General features: G+C 40.4%; 1 long non-coding RNA gene and 1 pseudogene across 1 annotated transcript in view; one reads left to right on the forward strand and one right to left on the reverse strand.

Moving 5' to 3' along the window:
- Nucleotides 1–22,204, reverse strand: part of LOC141570357 (uncharacterized) — a 271,614-nt gene that overhangs the window by 36,953 nt on the left and 212,457 nt on the right. The gene's annotated exons all lie outside the window — the stretch shown is intronic.
- On the forward strand, nucleotides 19,256–19,410 carry LOC109455482 (large ribosomal subunit protein eL39; annotated as a pseudogene).

Raw genomic sequence — 22,204 nt, forward strand, 5'->3', positions numbered from 1 at the left:
CATTTTACTACTCAGCAATTCCTCAGTATTTAACCTCATAAATTTCCAGTTATTGTCCTATATTTACACATTGCATCTGCCCGAGAAGTCTGCGTAATTTAATACTGTGTGGAATCCAAAGGGACACTGAGAAAGCCGGTGAGCCTGCAGCTTATGCCTCTCCTAGCAAAGTCGGATTGCTCATGATCTAAAGCAAAGAATCGCACCCTCCCCCACCCCTTGTGCTTATTTTATTAAATAACAGAAGGGCCTGATTGTCCCGACTTTCCAAAATCATCCCCAGCCCGTTTGTAGGAGGCTGTCTGCTGGCCTCGAAGTCCTCAAAGTGGCCGTGATTTCCTTTTGCACGCTGTACCTTTCCATCAGCCTGCGCGACTGCCTGTTCCAGCCCCTCTGCAAAGCCAAACAGTACTAAAACCTCACCTCGTCTGGCTCTCAGCTCCCTTTGTTCCTCTTATATTGTTCTGCGATTGCCCTAAGGCCGAAAGATCTTTGGGGCACTGGCCCTGTTTGGTGTTGGGCACATTTCATTTACTGAACATTTCTATGTACATTTATGATACCATATAACTAATAATAAAAACAGGACAGCCTAGGGCATCATTTTTTATTGTCAGCTCCATGGCAGCTGTGGGGGATGGGAAGGCAAAAGACAGAGCAAGCAGGATGGTCCAGGATGAGCCCTTGCTGAGCTCATTCTGCCACTTCCCCTTTCAAGGGCTGCAATAATGGTGTGAGCCTTGTCCAGACCCTCTGGCAGAGCTGCAGAACAGACCAGAATGGAGGATTTTTGTGTGTGGCTTGTGCTGCCTGGCTTGTGCACCCCACTATTTTTCAAGTGGCAGGTTTGCCCATTGCTAGGCGCGTGCGGAATGGACGATGGCACAACTCCCACTGTTCATCACTGCCTGTTGCTAAATTGATGCGGTCCTCCTTGGGCGCCATCAGCTGTGCAGTAATCCATATTGATGGCTGGGCTTTAGAGCAGCCGTTTGTATGCTCTGCATCCCTCGGTGACTGCCTGCTCTTTGTGGACGTGGCCTGGGTGGTATATGCCCCTGGGTCCTCTGAATGGACTTCAGCATGTTGGAAAGGCCATTATAGGCAGGGTTTTAGAGGCAAAAATTCCTTCCATGAAGGCATTCTCAAGAGGCAGCATAAAATAATGAAAAGAGGCCTGCCTCTGAAATTAAGTGGCCTAACTTCGTGTTTCAGGCCTGCCCTTTACCATCTGTGTGGCCTTGGATAAATCATTCAACCTCTCTGAGCAACAGTTTTCACTTCTGCAAGTAGGGAGAAGAGAATAACTCTACTTCAAAAGATTGTTGAGAAATCCTATGTAATCTCTTTGTATATCAAAGAATATATATACTTGCCTTGCTAAAAGAGTGCTATAGAAGAGGTTATGATTGTTGATCGTGTAGTCAATTATTTTATAAAGGAAAAGAAAGATACAGAAGGAAATCTCTATGCTACATACATTACTGAAGAGATATAGCAAGGTGGTGCTAAATGTTGAAACCTACATTGAAGAGAGAAGGAGAAATAAACGGCTCATTTCTATTCTAGATCATTCCCGATAATTCAGATGCTTTGGCTGATCTGAAACTCTTGGCACGGCTCTGCCACACGTGTAGTTATTGGCAGGACCTGCTACAGGAAGAGCAAATGAACCCTCTCTAAGTTACAATAAAAATCGATGTGGATTTTTACATCTATTCAGAGTGTGTGGCTTGTCAACAGTTAAAAGGGCTTGTTCAGTGGGGATCCATGGATTAAAACCTGGAGAGCACACAGGTGGGATGCATTGGAAAAACGAATTCTATCTACCTGACCGGCACGGGTCAGCAGAAGCAGCCCTTGAATTTGCCAAAGCCAAAAGAGACTGAATCTAGTTCACAAAACGTGTGCCAGTGAAAAACAGATTCATTTCATGGTGCCAAAGCGGAGACAAACTTAAAACACAAAGAAAAGTGGACTGAGCATCAGGGATGAGGGCCACTTGTATCCTCTTCTGAAATGTCTTTAATGATCTCAGCTGTTTGGGCCCCACCTGCTGTTCGTGATGGCACCAATTCCCATCATCTTTTCAAATGGTCTCCTCAATGTGTGCAAACTCTCGTCAGCGTGGTGTGCATGCTATTCTGCGGGTTAGTACAGGTGAGTTAACCTTTCTCTCTGAGCTGCACATACTAAAGGCTGCCCTGGGCCCCGCGCAGGAAACAGGTCAACTCCCTTTACACGTTCTGAGGACCTAACAGACAACTTCAGAAACAGACTGTTAATGAAGAAGATAGAGATGGTCTGTTCTAGGGGAATATTCTCTTTTGTTCAACAGGAATACGCCCTGCAGTATGTTGTGGACTCGCCAATCTGCTAATTTTAATGAAAAACTTCAACAAGCACCTTAGCTGTTTGCCTTTCTCTATAACTGAGAAATCTATTTGGTCTTTAAAAATGATAAGGCTGTAAGGAGGTGTTTCCTTGACTGTAGGCAAAGGAAGAGGCAGTGTCTGCTTCAGACTCGCGTTTGCCTTTTCTTCTGTCGATTTTGACTCCTAGTGTTTGTGTGTCGGAAGGGGTGTCTACACACTAGCCCCCAAACCCAATATTTCAGGTTTCTTCAGTCATTAGCAGGAAGGAAGAGGATCAGGTCAGACACGGCCATTTATCTTCTTCCTCAAGGGCCGCATGCTTTGTAAATGAAAGAGGCCAATCAATAGGGCTATAAGGAAGGAGGACAGGAGCTGGGAGGGTCCCACTGCTGCTGAGGGCTCGTCAGGGACAGGACCCTGTGCACACTCCATCCCAAAGATGTGACTATCAGCACCCCAGAGAGGAAAACCAGAGGTTCATTTGTTTCTTAATTAGCTCTCTATTAAACAGAATAGAGACTATTTCCATGCTGGCATCTGTAGAGTAAATATATACATCAGTTTAATAAATGGAGTTATTGAAATCAGACCAGGTATACACTAGCCAAAGGAGAGGAGGCAGTGCTGTTCAGGGAAAGTCACAGGCCGGGCTCCCATCCAGCCTTCGCCAATGATCACCTCTGTCACTATACATCACTTGGCTTCTCAGGCCTCAGTTTCCTCATCCGCACGTTGGGATAAGAACTGCATCTGCTTCATAGGATATGTTAGGAGGATGATATTAAGATCAGTTGCGGCAAAGCATGTCACAGATGCATATAGCAAGCGCTCAAAAATGTGAGTTCTTGTTAGTTGTATTGTATGGAAAGTATGACGCTAAAAGTTTGGGGAGAGAAAATGGATCACCCTATGAACACACATAATGCCCCCTGAGGCTGTCCTGTCATGTGGGCAGATCTGCCATTTCTTTGAGGAGGAGTCATTGCCTGAACTGTGAGACTTCCCTCGTCAGGAAGAGATGAAGTATAATTATGAGTTGGACGGATATAATCTGCCAATAGGTGAACATACTGATTATATTACCATTGTGCGTCACCAATGTTTTCATCACATAATTTTGACTAGAACAGAACTCTAGAATACACATAGCCTCATCTCCTCGTTTTGCGGAAATCCTGAGAGAGGTTCAGTGACTTGCCCAGGGTCACACATTGAGTTAGTCAATTGAGTCGTATTTCTCTTTCATTTCATCTAGGTAATTTCCCAGAACTCTTTATAAAATTATATCAATATTAAGAAGGAATTAAATGGTCTTTCAAGCAACTAAAGAAAAAATATTGCAATGGAAAAACAAGCACAAACATACTCTGAGTCTATTTTTACCATTTAAAACTTACAATTTATAAGTCATATGCTTCCAGAAAAAGATGATACAACTCCTAATGTGCTAAGGAGGCAGTTTAATATATTGTAATGAAAAGACTATGGGCTTTGGGACCAGAGAGACAAATATTCAACTTGGTACTGCTACTCACTAGCTTTGTGTCCCTCGGCAAATGACTTAACATCTCTGAGACTTAGTTCCTTCATACCTGAGGTGTAGAGTCATGTGAGTTTTAGAGATAACGTCTGTTACACACTAGATCCCAAAGTGGATACCGAAAAAAATGCTGGTGATAAGTCAGGTGAGAGCTTTCATTGAGATAACACTCCTCATGAAAAACATCTGTTCTTGACATTTTTAAAAATACTAGAACCAGTAACTAGCAACATGAAATACCTTAGATAAAGGCATCATAGACTCAGGAGATGCGGTATTGGCTCAAAGTCTTTTATTTATGTGCTGACTGCTTTAAAGGTATAAAATAGGGGTTGGTAAAAGCTAGGCGTATTTTCAAATACAATACACCTGACTTTTCCATCTTCTGTGAATTCAAAAATGTACATGATAAAGATGTTTTCATTAGCCTTCCTTCCCTAGAAATTACTGGCTCTAGTTACTGCAGACTTTCACTTTGCCAGTTACAACTTTCTCCATCATTTCATTTGCATATGGCTCCCCATCACAGCTCCACGTACCCAAAGAGAAATGTTGTTTTGCTTCCGGCCTTGCTTCTGACTGTCCTTCCAAAGCCCCTTTCCTCCCCAAGCAGTACCAGGACCCAGAGACCAGGCCTTGACCACGGACTCCACAGGCTGAGTCTTGGCTGCAGGACCCGTGTGCAGATGAAGATGTCAAAAGGCAATCTGCAGCGAGAATGACAGTGTGATTAACCAGAATGAGGCCTAAGTCAGAAGGAGCACGGACCACTGGGAAATTAAGGCACCAATTTTCGCCGTCAAGATCAGCTGTGATAGGGCGGTATATCCTAGCAACAGCAGAAGTCTTAACCCTGCCATCACAGCAAAAACTAATTTTGCGGTGTTATCTGTTCCAATATCTTTTAATCCAAAAAGTCTTTAAACAGAAAGTAAATACTCACACATTTCTTGTCCTATGTCTGCCTTTTGCCTCTAATTGGGAAATCCTTAATTCAATGAATTAAAATGTTCCTGAGTCTTAACACAAATTTCATTTGCTTTCATTCTTGACACAACTGCGGGAAATCTCATTGGAGAGACCAAGAGGTATCATAATAGCTAACGTACATGGAGAAAATGATACTTAAAATCACCCTGGTGTATCCTAAGCCAAACCTACCATCTTTCATTATCTAGCTGAACAGTATTACAGCATGCCCAGTTATTCTGTTGATTCAGATTTGCCATTGGGCAGCACCACCGCTCAAAACATAACTCCACATAAAGTGGCCACCTAATAAGGATGGAGGCTTTTCTGTCCCTTCACACCAGTGCTTTAAAGAGGCGGGGCTATGTTATATTTATAAAAATAAGTGTCATAGACCTTTAGCTGCCAGATCTGTTCTTAAGACAAGATAAACCAGCAACTTCATACATTGCATCAAACTGTCAGAACACCCAGTTTCTCTTCTGAAAATAAGCAAAAATAAAATTGTTCTTCAGTGAACCTAATCTTCAGATTAAAGGTAAAACTGTGCTAGAAGCCAAAATTATTTTGCATGTCCCTCTATTTGTAGATAGGAGGCCCCTACCCCAATTCTTGAAGCTGCCCCAGATACAGAGAAACCATCCCAGAAGCAGCCTGTTTCGCTCAGCCCCTCCCTCATGGCAGGGCCCAGCGCTCACCTGAGAGCTAAGCCTTGTGCCTGGGGCCCAGTGATGGGAGAAGGGCACACAGGAGGGAAAGCAGCCACACCCAGACAGGGAAGAAAAGAACCTGGGCCACGTAGAATCAAGGACACCAAGGGAAAAGACAGATTTAAGGATGAGCTAGGACGAAACCCAGCTTTTGAATGCAGCCTGGCTATTATGCAGAATGTGAACTAAGGGGAAGTAGACAGACTTGGAGGTCACCAATGACACTAAAGAGATCTCTTTCTGTGACCGGACAGAGACAAAGTGCAGAGATTAGGAATGAGAAGGCTGGTGGTGAAAGAAAGGAAATGAACCCAGGTACTGCATGCAAGTATCCAAAGCTCCACCCAGCAGGGAGAACAGGGTCTCCTCCATGGTGTGACTGCAGGGTGTGTGAAAGCTGACCCAAGGCCGTCCTGTGCCCCAGCAGGAACCTTAATTCAGGAGAAGAGTAAATTCTTATATTGATGGACGGGAAGTCCTCCCCATCAGAGAAATTCATTCTTGGGATAGAATGATAGTCAGTCTACAACCTAACTCCTACTCCAATTCCCTAAAGGGGGAAAAAACAGAAAAAGAAAGGCAGACAGGGACCTCCAGAGTAGGCAGCAGAATGTTTCGGGCAAAGGATTTGATTCTCTTAAAGCATGGACGTTGAATGGAGGAGGCGGCTTCTCCCACGGTGTGGGTACCTGGAGGAGGCATTTTACTGACAAGGGGTGACTGGGATTTGCACACTAGTGGCTTTCTTTCTCGCTGGTCTTTGAGGCACATGTTTGCCTTGGTTGACGAAGGGCCCGGCTCAGAGCTCTCTAGAAAGTATTAAGATTTCATACAGCAATGTCACTGCCAGTTTGCTGGTGTCTTCTGTTTGCCGATGCTACTGTAGTCATTGCTGTTTTGACACGTGGTGAAGCTGTGTCTTGAAAATCTGAGGCATACTCAGTGGCCTTCTTGTTTCCAGACACCCATGACCTCAGCCTGTCACTCAAACAACCCCATGTACATCTCACGTCTGAGGATCAACTTCTGTGTTTCTCAGGCTGCCCATGATGCTGCTGAGCTGCTCTTGCTAAAAATGAGCCTCACTTCTCCTCTCTGCTTCCTGCCAAAGTGGGCTGGCCACTGCCCTGGTCTCCCCTTCCCCACAACTTCCTGACAGGGCACAGAGCTGCGCATCACAGTACATTCTGCATGAAACACTTTTTGGCTCCTTACCACACTCAGAGCCTGTCAATCACCCAACTTATTTTCACCTCCTTTGCTCCTCACTCAGAGATGCAGTGTAGCGAACGTTACATGCATGGCTTTGGGGCAGACTGCCTGGACTGAATCCTAACTCCAATATTTCCTAGCTGTGTGACCTCAAACAAGTTACTTAACCTCTCTGTGCTTTTTTTTTTCAGACCAGTCTTTAAGAACAACTTCCTGAATAACTATTTTAATCAAACTTTTGGTGTCTGAATTGTAGGAAACCAAGTAAGAAATAACGTCCACAAAATAATCCCTTCACAAGACTTAATTCTATCTGGCTCTGATACCCATAATGACCAACGCCATCATTGTTTCATTTTGTTTTTCCTATTTACCAGTCTTTCTGATGAGTTTCTTCATCAATCTATTAGTGTTGGATTGATGGTTTGTTTTGTCATTTTAGAGTTTACGTATTTTCAGTATACTGAAATACCTAATAGTGACACAGTTCTTTGCTGTTTTGGCAGGAGTGCTTTCATGCTCAGTATTTCACTAGATCCTCAACACCACTGTGAGACAAAAATCACGATAGGTGTTATTATCTGCATTTTCCTAATGCCTAACCTCAGTTCAGAGGAAGTCCTGTTTTCCCAAGGTCAAAGCATAGCAAGTGGCAGTTGGTGCATCACACATTGCAATGGCTGTCACATTAAAATAACAGACATTTCCCTTCTGCTTACAACTTGAATCGTTTGTGGACATTACTAATCCTCTAATGATGTTGCAGTCAAGTTTGCTTGTATTTTGATTCATTCCTTGGAAAGTTTCCAACAAGGATGGTAACCGTCAGCCCCCGTCAAAAGAATGGTTGGTTTGATGCAAAGTGATGTGTGAGCGCCTCACGGATGCTGTTAATTGATTCGTCAATGCCCCTAAGTGTGACCAGGTGTGATGAAGTGGAAAATACGTGATGTGGATGTGGCAGAGCTGTCACACGGAGAGGACTCTGACTATCAGAAGAAATAGCTGCTTAACGACCCTCTATCTTCCTATCCAAACACCTCTCCCCAGCCATCCTGCCGTGGTAAAGAGACGTGGTGAAGACGCATGTGCCATCTTCATGCACACCTGAGTGAGGTGGACACCTGAGACTACACTGTGACTTGGAGGTGGATTTTTCTAGAGGAAAGGAATCATCTTTGACCTATAGGTAAAGACAAAGGTCATTTCTAAGGGGATTTTTTTTTTTAACCGAAGAAGTACATCCTCACCAAAATCCATTTTTAAATTAAGAAACCTGCATTGACAGACTCATTCAGTGAATTCTAAAATATCCTCACCAAATGCAACCACAATTAAAAGCTCAGGTAGGATTAGAAAGGAAGAGCATAGCCAAGCAGCTTAGGCCAGAAGGTGACAAGGACATGTCTGCCAAGGGGAGACGGAATAGTTGTATAAAGAGTTGAGCGAGTTGATGTTGCCCATTGCTACTTGCACATTTCTACATGTCTCTGGCTACCTACAGTCTGCTTCCTCCTCTCTCCTAACCAATGAGAGGTTAGCAAATCAGAATACACCAACCTGGTCCTGTGTACTATAACTTTTGCTGTTGGGTCGTCTCTGTCTGAGAGTGGAAATGTCAGATGTCCTGCCCCAACTCTCTGCCACATACTATCTATACCCCTTTCTGCCCTGGGCTATGGTTGGTTGGGGTTCCACATTCTTCCAGGGCATTGATGCTTTATGGCAGAGTGAGTGTGCAGGGGGAGCTCCAGAAACAGAGGCTGAGACAGAATCTGATGCTGATAAGGGATCAACACCTATGGAAGTGGGGTGAAGAAACAGATTGCACAGAGGGAAAAATAGAACTGCGATGCAGATTAGAGGTCAGACAAAGCCTTGGCCAACCTAGTGAGGAACTGGAGGAGATATGGCCCATTAGTGTTGGCCTTTGGGGATATTCAGACCTGGATTTAAATCCCAGCTGGGCTGTTCATCAGTTACATGGCCTTGGGCAAGTCAAGCTCTGGAGCCTCAGCTTCCTATCTTGTGGGGTTTTGGTAAAGATTTAGTGAGATGATACATACATAGTATCAGCACAGAGTAGGTTCTTGATAAAGATGAGTCCACATTACTTTGAGGGAAATTCTCCCACCTTGAAAAACGGGAAGGAAAACTGCCTCAAACAGCCCCCACTCTGGTTAGCCTCCTGCCTCGTCACATCTGTCCTTTAATCCCCTTTTTAAAGCTTCCCTCTCACCTTTACCTGCTCATTGGATAGTTTCCACGTATGTGCAATCGGATGAAAGCAACAGTGCCTGACAACCGAGAATTCTGAAATACTCAGTGGCAGCCAGAAGAGAATGGCTTTTGCTTGCAGGCAGGCTGTCTGTTCTCACGAAAATCAGAGAGCCAAAGAGGACCTGGGAGGCATCAACAGTGTTCAGTGAGGTCCCTGCAATTCTGAACTGTGGGCAAGCAAAGGGTAATGCTGACTGAGCTTGAAAAAGTACAATGGAAGGCAAACAAATAAATGATTTAAGGTTTTGGAAGAAAGGCTTTTGAGAAAAAGCTTGACCTTCACCTCTAGAGCTTAGAGCAAAGCTCTACTGAGTGAAAGTGGGCTGCAGTCATCATTAGTCTAGATAAAACACATACAGGGTTGTGGTAAGAGGAGGAAGCCCAGTGCACCTTACTGGGGCAGTTACTGCTAAGACACATCCTTAAAGGGCAGCCTGCTGGGAGGAATCAGGTTAAGTTCAAGGACTATAGTCATCCTCATTAGGACCAGAAAGCCAGGAACTGATATGGGGCCAGCTTACTAGGCTATTCCATGAGCTGCTGCCTACGGCTGGTTGGCTCAGTTGAATAGAGTAGAGAGTGAATGAGGTCAAGGGCAAGAGCCTGAATTCCTAGAAAGACCAGCCAGCTTTATACTTTTCTACTGCTGTGAATTCCACTACTAAGCTGGGTCATACACCTCACACACGTGTGTTTACTTGTCACTGGAGTCGCCCTACGTTTACTCTCTGAGGATTTCACTGAATTCTTAGTGCATATATGGAGATATGCTTTGTCTTAGAGTCTCAACTAATGGTCTAGATTAGCACTAAGACATTAATTCCATCACACCTTTATTCTTTCTGTTAGTCAACAAATATTTGAAATGCTTCCTCTTTGGAAGTATTGTGCTAGGTACTACAGATACAGTGATAAACGAGCAAAAGGAAGACTTAGCACTGGAGAAACAGGAAGTTCAACAGAGGAGAGAGACAAAGGGAGTCCCTAGGTTGATGGGAATGCAAGTCCCAAGATGACAACTGACAGTTGTGTCACAGTCCTGGGAGGGGGGCGGGGAGTGATCCCTGATTAGGAAAGAAAACAAACAAACAAACAAACAAAAACCAGACAGAGAGCTGTAGAAAAAGATAGCTCCAAGAAAAAAAATAAACTGTTGGGATGACTAAAGAGTGTAAAAGTACAGAAAGATTTTCACTTCTATTGATAAATTTGGGGTGAATACATGAGACCCATATGGAAAATTAAGAAAATAAAAAAATAACATAATGTCTTCCAGAGAAGATAATAAATTGAAGGGGAAAAGAAATGAGATCATACTATAGGAAAAGGAACTGAAAGAAGTTGCATATGGGAAACTGAGATTGGGAACGTAGAGCAGGGAGGGGCAAGGGGCTCGCTTTTTCATCATATGTCTAGTAGTGTTATTTGATTTTTCAAACTGTAAACGTATAACTTAGGAAATATTTTTATTTTTTTTAAATGCTATGGGTCTGAAAACAGGAGTCAGCAGACACTTAAAAATGCTAAAAAAAATAGGTTGATACGTAGATTTAAGACTTCAATGAAACACATAGTTTGTAACAGTGAAAACTGGCAACAACTTAAATGTTCATCAATAGGAACTGCTGAACAAATATCAGCAAATCCATGAAATAAATGGACTATTTCACAGCCTTTTAAAATAAAGGCTAGGTTGATATGTATTGACATGGAAAGATCTCTCCATATATTTTTAAGTGAAAAGATCAAGTTGTAGAAAAGTACACAGCCAGGTGTGCATGTGCATATGTGTACTTACGTCTGTGCATGTGTTGTACACTCAGAAGGACACAAAATAAACTATTAACTGTGGCTACCTCTAGGGAGTGATTGGAGCAGGATTAGAAGGACTTTCGCTTTTGTTCTCTAAATAGTTTTTATCTGTATTTTTTACAGTAGGTAAGTACTACCTGTTCCATTACAGGTAAAAGTCACAAAGAAAATATTTAACTAAAATACAAACAGAGGAGGGTTTGCCCACTCGCATCTGACCTGAGGAGGCTCACCGGCAGCAGTACGAGCCCAGGTGGGGCAGTGAAGGAGCAGAAGGCCTGAGGTCCAGTAGGAGACAGAACTGGCCCTGGCGAGGGACATGAGGATGTGACACAGGATGCCAGTCCGGAGGAAGGAAAAGAGCAGCGATTCTGGGTTAGAAAATCTGTGGCATAGGCTTCGCCTTCATTGCTCGGTAATGATGAGGGATTTGTTTTGATAGCTTGTTTTGTAGTAGAAAGAAATGGAGAGATGGCCCAGATCCACACCTCCCCTTGCTGTGAACACCCCTGTTTAAGTCCTTAGGGTATCCCTACCAGGGACTAAGGAGAATAAGACCAGCAGCTGACCGACGTTTGGTATCAAGGCAGCTCAGGTTCCCACATCCCAATGGGAAACCTTTGTGGTCAGAGACTACACAGTAGCCCTGGGTCGTCTAGGGTCCTTACTAAAGCCAGACCTCCTTGGCCCCTTTTCTTTTTGTCAGCACCTTCAAAACCTTCCTTACCTGTGGTGAAAAGAAGCAACTAAAGATAATACAAACTGGAATGTGGGGTATGTGCGGAAGGGTAGGCATTTAAAAGTTCAATTGGCCGTCAATTGAAAAGTTCAATTGGCTGTATCAATCGGATACAACCTACTTTTGTATCTGAAGGTGCCTGGGGATGGATGGACTGTAGAGGAGGATGTGGGGTGAGTGAGGTGACAGACTCCATGTCGATGTGGAATGGATCTCTGCTCAGCTCCCTTCCCACAGCAGAGACAGGTAGAGGAGGGGTGGGGAGAGAAGGCCCAGAGAATATGACCCCCATCTAACAGAGCTATGAACAATCTTTGGTTAAACAAAGGGAGACCCAGAGCTAGATGTGGAAGAGGGGGCAAAGGAAAGAAAAAAGATGAGCGAGTTTATGAAGAACTAAAGCCTGAATTGCTGGAAAGAACAAAGGGAAAATAACCCAAATAAGAATGTCTGCACTTCAACTTTAAATTGTTTGCCTGTCATATAAACTACCTCCTTCTTCTCCAAATAGTCTGTTACCCACTGAAAAGCCTTATGATTGTGGGTTTCAGCAGCGGACATAGATAAATGAAATATATCTAGGAGAAAAAATATGAAATGATGATAGCCCATTCGGATAGCAAGGCAATCCATGAAGCAGGAGGGTAGGTTAATTTTATCTGAATTTTAAAAGTGGGGACAGCTCATTCTAACATTTAGGTTAGATAGTGTCAAAATGATTAAAGTGCCTATAATATACAGTCCCAGGACCAGCCCTCTAGAGCAGAACAGAGAAGGGGAGAGAATGTACTTATGGGGCAAAGAGAATTCCCAGCACCCATATATGACACCTGGCTCACAGTAGGCTCTCAATAAGTGGTAGCTAGTGTTTTGATTATTATTCTATCTGAAGAATGACTAATCCTTGTGCTTCATGACAGCTGCGTGCGCGCGCGCGCGCGCGCACACACACACACACACACACACACACATACATTCCCCTCTCAGGACTAGAACGGCCATGCGTTTCGGTGTGGTCTTCTTCTCTTGGCAGGAATGGTCCAGATATTGATTTTAAGAGCAATAAGGGCTAAATGAGAGAACTGACATAGAAGAGCAAATACAAGAATAACCATAATGCCTAATGATCGCATTGCCTTTTACAGTTTACAAACTGTAAATTTCACCAACACGGTCTCAGGTCATATTTTAAGCAGTGATTTAAATAAACATCTCAAAAAAGACTGTGTTCTAAGCCAGCACCCTTCACTGCAGGCCATAAGCAACTCTGTGAATGTCGCCTTGCCCCTTAGTTAATTTCTTTGTGTTCCTAATTAGTTGGGCAAGGATTCTTGTTTGAAACACTAGACTTCCACTCCAAGGACCAGCCTTTCCCAGTAAATCCTAAACTAAACCACAATCTCAAAGCCTCTTAAGTAAATAATAGCCACTCACCTGCCGTGATCTATAGACGTCTCACCTTTTTTAACCTTGTTATGGAGCTGGTCTCATATACCAAATATATGAGACGTTAAAAAAAATAAAACCAGTAAAAATTGATTCCTAATCATTATATCATCTCCTGGACTACTGCTTTTCCCTTGAAGTGAATTCAGATTAAGACTAATTTATATTGATTTTTAAAATCTAAATTGCACGTTCCTCTATATTCAAAACACAGGACCAAGTTTTATACGATTGTTAAAGCCTTTTGGAGAGCTTAAATGAACAGCACTTACGGGTGACCCCCGTCTGCACTGAGAAGATCTTATTACTTATAGTGCTTTATATCACTTGATATGGTGCCCTAGGAACTAGATGGTCCACTTTGCATAGGCATTACTTCCCTCATCCCCCACACCACACCAAAACCAAAGGTTGACGGGGGGAGTCTTATGTGTTTGGCCAAGACGAAGGATGAGAAATTGTTCACAGGCAAGTTTTGATTATTATCTTCGTGCCTAGAAGAGTGTGCAGCACAAAATAATGGATACAGCAAATAGTGACTAATTATATTATTAGTATGTACTAGTGGAGTGAATTGTGACAGTTCACCAAAGTTTATGAGTATTTGACATTGCTACATTCCATGTTTCTATCCTCATTATTTCTAAGTGAGCTTCCCTAGCATTTTGGGAATTCTCCCAACACCATCCATGCACCTCAAGAAGACGTAGCCTATCAACCCCATCTCCAGAGACAGATTCTGAGTGTAGACTAGGAGCTAAAAAACATTTTTTTAAAGGGCCAGGTAGTAAATATTTTAGACTCTGAAGGCCAAGAGGCAAAATCAAAGGTTTGATTTAAATTCTTACATAATGATTTAAAAAGGTGAAACGCATTCTTACCTCTCAGGCAATAATTAAAAGGTAGCTGGCTGGATTTATCCATAATTAAAAGAAATGAGTTGAGAGGGCTCATGGGACAAGCCTGAAAGTGAAATACATCACTTCTGCTTACATCTCATTGGAGAGATTGTACTCAACTCACACGTCCACACCCAGCAAAGAAGCCTGGGAAGTGGAGTGTCTCTGGGCAGCCACATGCCAAATTATAATGCAAATGCTTTGAATGCAGGGAAGAATAGAATTGGTGGATAACTACCAATCTCTGCCACATTCTTCTGTGTGTCGTCACCCATATCCCCAAGCCACACCACTTGTACACTAAGAATCCCAAAGTCCCTACTAAAAACAGTCCCTTCAGCGTCCACTCTAGGCTCAGGGCTTATATCCCTACGTTGATTTTGAAGCTTATTTTTAATCATTATTTCATTTGATTCTTGAATCCTGATGAGAAAGATTGGACAAATGTTACTAACTCAATTTTACAGATAAAAAAGCAAGTCTTTGAGCAGTTAAGCGACCTGCCTAAGGTTACCCAAGTTTCTGGAGGAGCTGAGACCCAATAAGAACTTTGTCCTTAACCAAACTCTAGACAGGTTCCTCTGAGCCTGACCCAACCCTGTTCTTGGGCTTGTCATCACAAGTGCAGTTTTAGAAAGAGTTCAGTTTTAGCTCAGTCAGTGTAGCTAGAATCCCCATCCTTGATATGCAACCAAATTCCTCATCCTCCACCATCACCCTGGCCTGCCTTCAACAAGAACCCTGTTAGGTCTGTTTAGCTGGAATCTCCCCATACTCCAGATGTTTCCTCTTAGCAACTTTTCATCCATTGACCCCCTCTTATCCTGCCTTTTGGCTGTAAACGCCCATGTTTCCTTGTCATATTCAGGACTGAGCTCCCTCTCTCTCCCCTACTGCAAAATCCCATTGCAGGAGTCCTGAATAAAGTCTGCCTTACCATTTTAACAAGTGTCATGAATAAGTTTTTCTTTAACAGTCCAGTATTCAGGTATCCTAGTTCAAATTGGGTATTTTTTCATTATAACACACAGACTAGGCTAAAGCAACACACACTTGCCCTCACTCAGATATTCTCATCCACCAGTAAGAGACCATGTGTCAAAAGCACGATAAAAATATCCAACCAGCGAGGCATCTAGAGGCCAATACTCTAGTTGCTCTCTGTTCTCCCTGTCGCCTCTCCTCCATTATCTGTGCCCTCTTTACTCTGTCCTGTGCTATGGAGACATTCTCTGGGCCCCCTTGCTGGCTAGTTTTTAACTGGATTCAGCTAGTGGGGGGCATCACAAGCTACCAGAAACCAGGAGGATCAGGAGATGCGTTATCTCTTCCCTGTTTCTTTCCTGCTTCTCTGAAAGTAACTGCATCCCTTTGTAACTGCTCTTTGCCAGGCCCCTCCTCTTTGGCCCCAGCCATCTCTGGGGTCCACTCATATAATTTACTCCCCTTGCTTGTATCATCCCTGTGGTAATACGTGTCCACCATTTCTATTCTCTGCTGGCCTCAACATCCTTCAATGGTTCTTTGAACCCTACCTTAACCTTGCCTTTTCTGTATATCAATGCTTCGTCATTTATTTGTTAAATGATTTCCTTCTAGGACCCTGAATGCTACAAAAAAACATGTGGGACATCAGATTTCTAGCTAGAGCAAGTGTGGTTGACAGTCGTCCTCAACTCTGCAATGAGCATGCTTCTCAGCTAACATATCCATCACAGTAATCTTTACTTCCCCAATTCAGTGTGTAGATATCACTAGGGAAACCCGGCCCAGCCTGAGGTTGCAAAGTTGAGGTTTTTTTTTAATTCTCCCTCTTTCTTTTGCAGATGCACATTTTGGTCAATGTTTTGTGGCTTGTGGTTCACCTCCTGGTGATGCAGTCAACAGCAGTGGGGAGGTTCATCAATCCCTCTGAAAGCTCAGAGAATATTGGTATTGCTGTGTTATACAGATCAGAATTTCCTTCCAGTGCTGCACATGCCCAAATTCTCACCAGAGAACATGAGGGACAACTATCCACACACACACACACAAAAGGATTAATGATTGCAGGCTTTCCCCAGGTCTAAGAGGCCTTTGGTAATACTAATGACCACAGTATAATAGCTAATATTCATTGGTGATGTATTTTGTGCCAAGCCCTGTTCTCATGACTTTACATGTATTCACTTATCTAATCTTCCTGAAGGAACTATACCATGTTTCCCAAAAAATAAGACCTAGCTGGACAATCAGCTTTAATGCGTCTTTTGGAGCAAAAATTAATATAAGACCCGGTATTTATATTATATTATATTATATTATATTATATTATATTATATTAATTATATATATTATTTATATTATATTATATTATATTATATTATATTATATTATATTATATTATATTATATTATATTATATTATATTATATTATATTATATTATACCTGGTCTTATAGTAAAATAAGACTGGGTCTTATATTAATTTTTGCTCCAAAAGACACATTAGAGCTGATTTTCCGGGTCGATCTTATTTTCGGGGAAACACGATACTTTGGGAAAGAGAAAACTTTGTATTCTGACTTGAGATTCAGAGAACACTGAAGTAGAAGGGAGCTCACAGGTCACTGAATTTACCTGTCTTTCTACAGATGAAAAGAGTGAGGTCCAGAGATATGGTGGGTTTTCCATACTCATTTTACTAATTGGCAGCAGAGCCATCCCAGATTTCTCCATCTTCTCCTTCAAACATATTAAATATGTAGGTTAACATGAAGCCATAGCTATCACCTCAGCAATTTATGAGTCAGTTATGTTGACACACAGTAAGGGAGAGGAGTCTCAGTAAAAGATATTCCATGTGCTGGCTCTTTACACATTAGCTGCATCTGTGGTTGCAGAGAAAACAGACATGGTAGGTAAGCCCTGGGGTTCATGAAGTTCAGAGACATTTCTGAGGCCAGGTGGGTCTCTATCACCAAGAGGAAGGACACCCTCTCCAGGATAAACCGAGACTTCTGAGATTAACTTACCATCCATTCCTATCCTGGCCTTGTGGAGGGGTCAAAATAAACTCTCTAAACAAGACAAACTTTTTCCATAACAGGCCAGAGAGTAAATACTTTAGACTCCCTGGGCCGTATGGTCTCTGTTACTACTCAATTTTAATGTCCTTCCAAGCTTCAGTCTGCTGTTTTTATTTAACAATCATTAGTCACAGTCAGATGTCACTGTTTTAGGTGCTGGAAAGGGATAAATTAGAGGCTCTTTCAATACCTGACTTCTGTTTCTGACAATTGCAACCTAAATTCAGAGAATACCCTGCTAATACAGCACACTTAAAAATACCGATACATATATATATATATATATATATATATATATATATATATATATATATATATATATATATATATATATATATATATATTTTATATATATATGTATTATATATAATATATATATATAAATTATATTATATATGCACACATATGTATAGTAAAACATGGCTGTGGTGATGGAAAAGTAAGATAATTTCTTGGAGATCAGAAAGGAAAATACAGAAAGTGCTAATCCACATGGGTGATTGTTGGAACCAGAATTTTCCCTGAAGGAATATGTCCATTCTGGCAGTCTATACTCTAATTTTTAATAGACCTTTACAAGAAACAGGAGACCAAGTCTAAGGCTTGAGTAAAGTAAGAAGTTGGATTGAAGCCTCCCCTAAAGTAGGATCTTTGAGGAGCAATACCCTCAGTGAGGAAAATAGAAAAATACCACCCCACAAAAGAATGTGGTTGGGATACAAGATTGGCTTTGTCTTGACTCTGGATGATTAAAAAAGAAGAAGGAGAAGTTTCCTCTATAAGCTATGCTGATGCACGTCTAGTCTGAAAGGTGTACTACCTATCTGTCCTCCCAAAATAAAACATTTTTGTTTAAATTATTTCTGGGTTGGTAGTACCAGCAAAACTTGGGAGACGTACAAGTCTTTTATAGAGAACACACTTTAAACCAGGTTTCAAATAACTTTCACAGATAAAGCCTATGGGAGGTTAAACAATGACCCCTCAAAATGCACATATTCTAACACCCAGAACATGTGACTGTTACCTAATATAGCAAAAGAGACTTCGCAGATGTGATTAACTTCAGGGTCTTGATATGGGGAGATTATCCTAAGTTATCTAACTGAACCCTAAATGTAATCACAGTGTCCTTATAAGAGGGAGACTTGACACAGAAGAATGTGACGTAAAGGCATTGCAGAGAGAGATTTGAAGATGCCACACTGCTAGCCTTGAAAATGGAGGAAGGGACCATGGATCAAGAAATGCAAGCAATGCAACTCCAGAAGCCAGAAAAGGCAAGGAAACAAATAATCCTCCAGAGCCTCTGGAAGAAGTGTAGCCTTGCCAACATCTTGGCTTTAGCCCAATGAAATGCTTTTTGGACACTTGATCTCCAGAACTGTAAGAGAATAAATTTGTTTTGTTTTAAGCCACCAAGTTTATGGTAACTTGTTACAGCAACAATACAAAGTCCAAAGAATACAAACTCCAAGGAATGTGAGCTCATAGTTTTAAAAAATCACTAACCATGTAAGGAAATAAACTATCATAAGAATCTACAGAAACAACATACTACAGAATCATACCTACGAATACAGCAGATACTGAACTTGACAGATGTAGAATGTTAAACAAGATTGATTAATATATTTGAAGAAATAAGGGAGAGAATTAAAAGTACAACAAAGGAATGAGACCATAAAATATGTCAGGCAGATTTGAAAAGAAAAACAAAAACAAAACAAAAAAACAGAATTTCTAATGTGAAAAGTACTGTAACTGAAATTAGAAACTTAATATATGTGCTAGATAGATTAGACACATCTCCAGAAAAAAATGGGTAAACTGGAAGATAAACATAAGAAATTACCTAATTAAAATTACAACAAACAGATAGAATGTCTGAGAGAGAAGTTGACACATAGAGGATATCTCATATATTGGAAATGGTCCAATATATGTCTAATTGGACACCTAGAATAAGACAATAGAGAGGGGGGCAATAAGATATTCAATGAGATAATGACTAAAAATTGTCCAGATATGATGAAAGATATCAAATCCTCAAATTTAGGAATCTAATCATAACCAAAGCAGAATAAATAAAAAATAATCCACACCTAGACACAGTCTGGTGAAAGTAAAGGACACCAAAGATAAAAATTAGCTCAAGGCCTTTTTATGCCACCATCATAGTGCATGCGGTTGACTCTTCTTCCCCATGTCTTCTCACAAGACTTTCAGGATCAAGTGGTTCCTGGCCAAGAAACAAAAGCAGAATCAGCCATTCCTCAATGGATTTGGATGAAAACTGGTAATAAAATCAGGTACAATTCCAAGAGGACACATTGGAGATGAACCAAGCTGAGTCTATAAGGAATTGCATATGAGATGGCACACCTGTTTACGCTGTATCTGGGTTGCTTGGATCTTACCATAGAACTGAAAAGATAACCACTGTCTGAACAGTTGGGTGTGTTTTATTGGGAAATTATTGGAAAAAGGAGTTTTCTCTTAATATATTTCTGCACTAGTAGGTTTGTTCACTAATAAATATGTGATGCCTTCAAAAAAAAAGAAAATAGTTCAGGGCAAGAGGGATAGGGACAGATTACCTACACAGGAAAAAAAAAAAGATTAACAATTGACTTGGTAAAATAGAAGTCCAAATTCAATAGTATCACATTTTCAAAGAAATTTTTTAAAATGCTTATAATTTATAATTTTATATGCAGCAAAATTATTTAAAAGAAGGGAGGGGTAAATTTTTTTTAAATTTAGATAAATAAAAACAGAATTTTTATACCTCCAAAAATGAATAAAGAAAATTCTAAAGGCAAAAGTAAGATGATACAAAAATCTGAGAAAAGGGATGTTCAGTAAATAAATTGGTAAATATACAGAAATTTATGGGTCTAAGAAGGACAAAATTAGCAAATAAATAAGCAAGAGAGGTGTGGGTTAAACTTATTCACAATCCTTGTTTGGGAAGAAGGTAAAGACATTGATAAACGTTAGACTTTTAGATATGAACATTAAACTTTCTAGGGAATGACTAAAATAATACAAATAGAATTAAAACTTTCAAATTAATAGAGAAAAATGTAGTGAAAAAGAAAAATATCTCAATCTGGAAAAATGTTTTTTTTAAAAGAGGGATAAAATTCTAGAAAAGGCAGGGCCAAGGTAAAGTGTAGAAGATGTTAGAAATGAATTTTAAAATACAGGTAATTACAAACATTGTAAATTGACTAAACTTTTCAGGTAAAAGACAAGGATTTTCAGAATAAATTTTTTAAAATATATAAAATCCTGCATTATTTTATTTGCAAAAGACACATCTAAAGACTATGGCACAGAAAAGTTGAAAGTAAAGGAATGGAAAAAGACAGGAAAATTCTAACCCAACTGAGAGCTGAGTTATATCAATATAAGAAAAAAATGTATTGTAATGCAAAAATAACTACTAGAAATAAAATCATTGCATATTGATTAAAAGTCCAGTTCATCAGGATGATATTACAGTTTTAGATTTTTATGTACCTAATAATGATTCAAAATATATAAAGTTAAATGATGGACTAAAATAAGAAATTAACACATCTACCATCATAGCAGGAGACTTTAACACACCTCTGTAAATAATCGATGAATCAAGCAGGGCGGTGGGGGGGGGACCTTCCAGTAGAGATATAGATTTGAAACACACAATTAACAAACCTGCACCTGGCTCTTTCAGATTACACCATCTTGGCAAGCATAAATGGAACATCTACAAAAATTAATCACGTACCAAGCTATAAATCAAGTCTAAGTAAATTCCAAAGTATCAATATAGAGAACACATTTCCCAACCACAATGAGGTTATATTCAATAATTAAATGGTAATTAAATAAGGCTATTCTTGCCCCCAAGAAGTTGACACTCTAAAAGCAGACATAGAATGAAGCAATTGATTGCAATCAAAGGTAAGTTCTAATAGAAATGAGAAAAGCAATTTTGAAGGGATATAAAGGAAGATCAATTGATACTGCCTGGTGGGATCAGGAGAAATCTAGTGGATGTGGTAACATCTGGACTGTACCTTGAAGGAAGAAATAGAGCATGGGGATAACTGCCTTCCAGGCAAAGGCACAAAATTAAAATTCCATGCCCAGCAGTTGGGGGATGATCACTAAGGTCAGTTTTTCTAAAGATTATTCATCTGTCTTTTGACATAGGCCTCTTTGGCAGTCTGGTGATGCTTGTGGACCACCTCTCCAAATTTATTTTTAATGCATACAATAAAATAAGATTACAAAGCAAACCAAATATAGTGAAATGCAGTTATAAAAATATTCAAAAACATGATTTGTGATGTATTATAGTTATATATGTGTGGGTCTATTAACAACCATAATTTCAGAGTTACAATGAACTGTAAACAATATATTTCAAGTACAAGAGTCCTGCAACAACTGTAATGTGATATGAAAATATAATTTCTATTGGTGATAAAGTCACAGTACTGCTAATACTACTGTGAGTGGTTTGCTGCATTCATTATCAAAGGAAATGTTAAACTTCCCTTAAAGATTAGCAAAAATAAAGATTCGATTTTTCCCCCCAGAATTTGGTCTATAAAAGATGTTATAGGAAATAAGATATGAGCTTGATCATTAATTACTTTAGGTGTTAGGTTATGAAAGAAATTTGAACTTTTTTGTGTGGGCAGGTTTTGACTTAACATTTAAAGTCTTGTGTTATCTTGTTGTATTATTTTCTCCTGCATTAATAAACTGTTAAGTGAGACTAAAACTTTCTCCCCTACTTTAAATATTTTGACAAATAGTCTTTAAAAATACGTACTCTTAAAGTGCAATAAAAACAACAAAGAATATTTTAGCTTGGAGTTGCAAATATGGAAATTCCTAAATTGCAAGGTGTTGACAAGGTCCTAAAATTCAAGGTGTTTCTGTGATCCCCTATTGCATATTATGGCGACTAAACCTTCACCACTTTCAGAATATCACATTCTACCATCTCTTGTTTGCAGAGCATGTCTGTTTTAGTTGCCTGAAGTGCACATGCCTCATTTTGGTAATCTACTTGAGTCTATTTCTGTGCACTGAAAGACAGTCCAATTCAGTATTCCACACTTCAATATTAATTTGTCTTTTCAGCTCTTTC

Source organism: Rhinolophus sinicus, linkage group LG03 (genome assembly GCF_036562045.2).
Source record: "Rhinolophus sinicus isolate RSC01 linkage group LG03, ASM3656204v1, whole genome shotgun sequence".
Taxonomy (NCBI): Eukaryota; Metazoa; Chordata; class Mammalia; order Chiroptera; family Rhinolophidae; genus Rhinolophus; species Rhinolophus sinicus.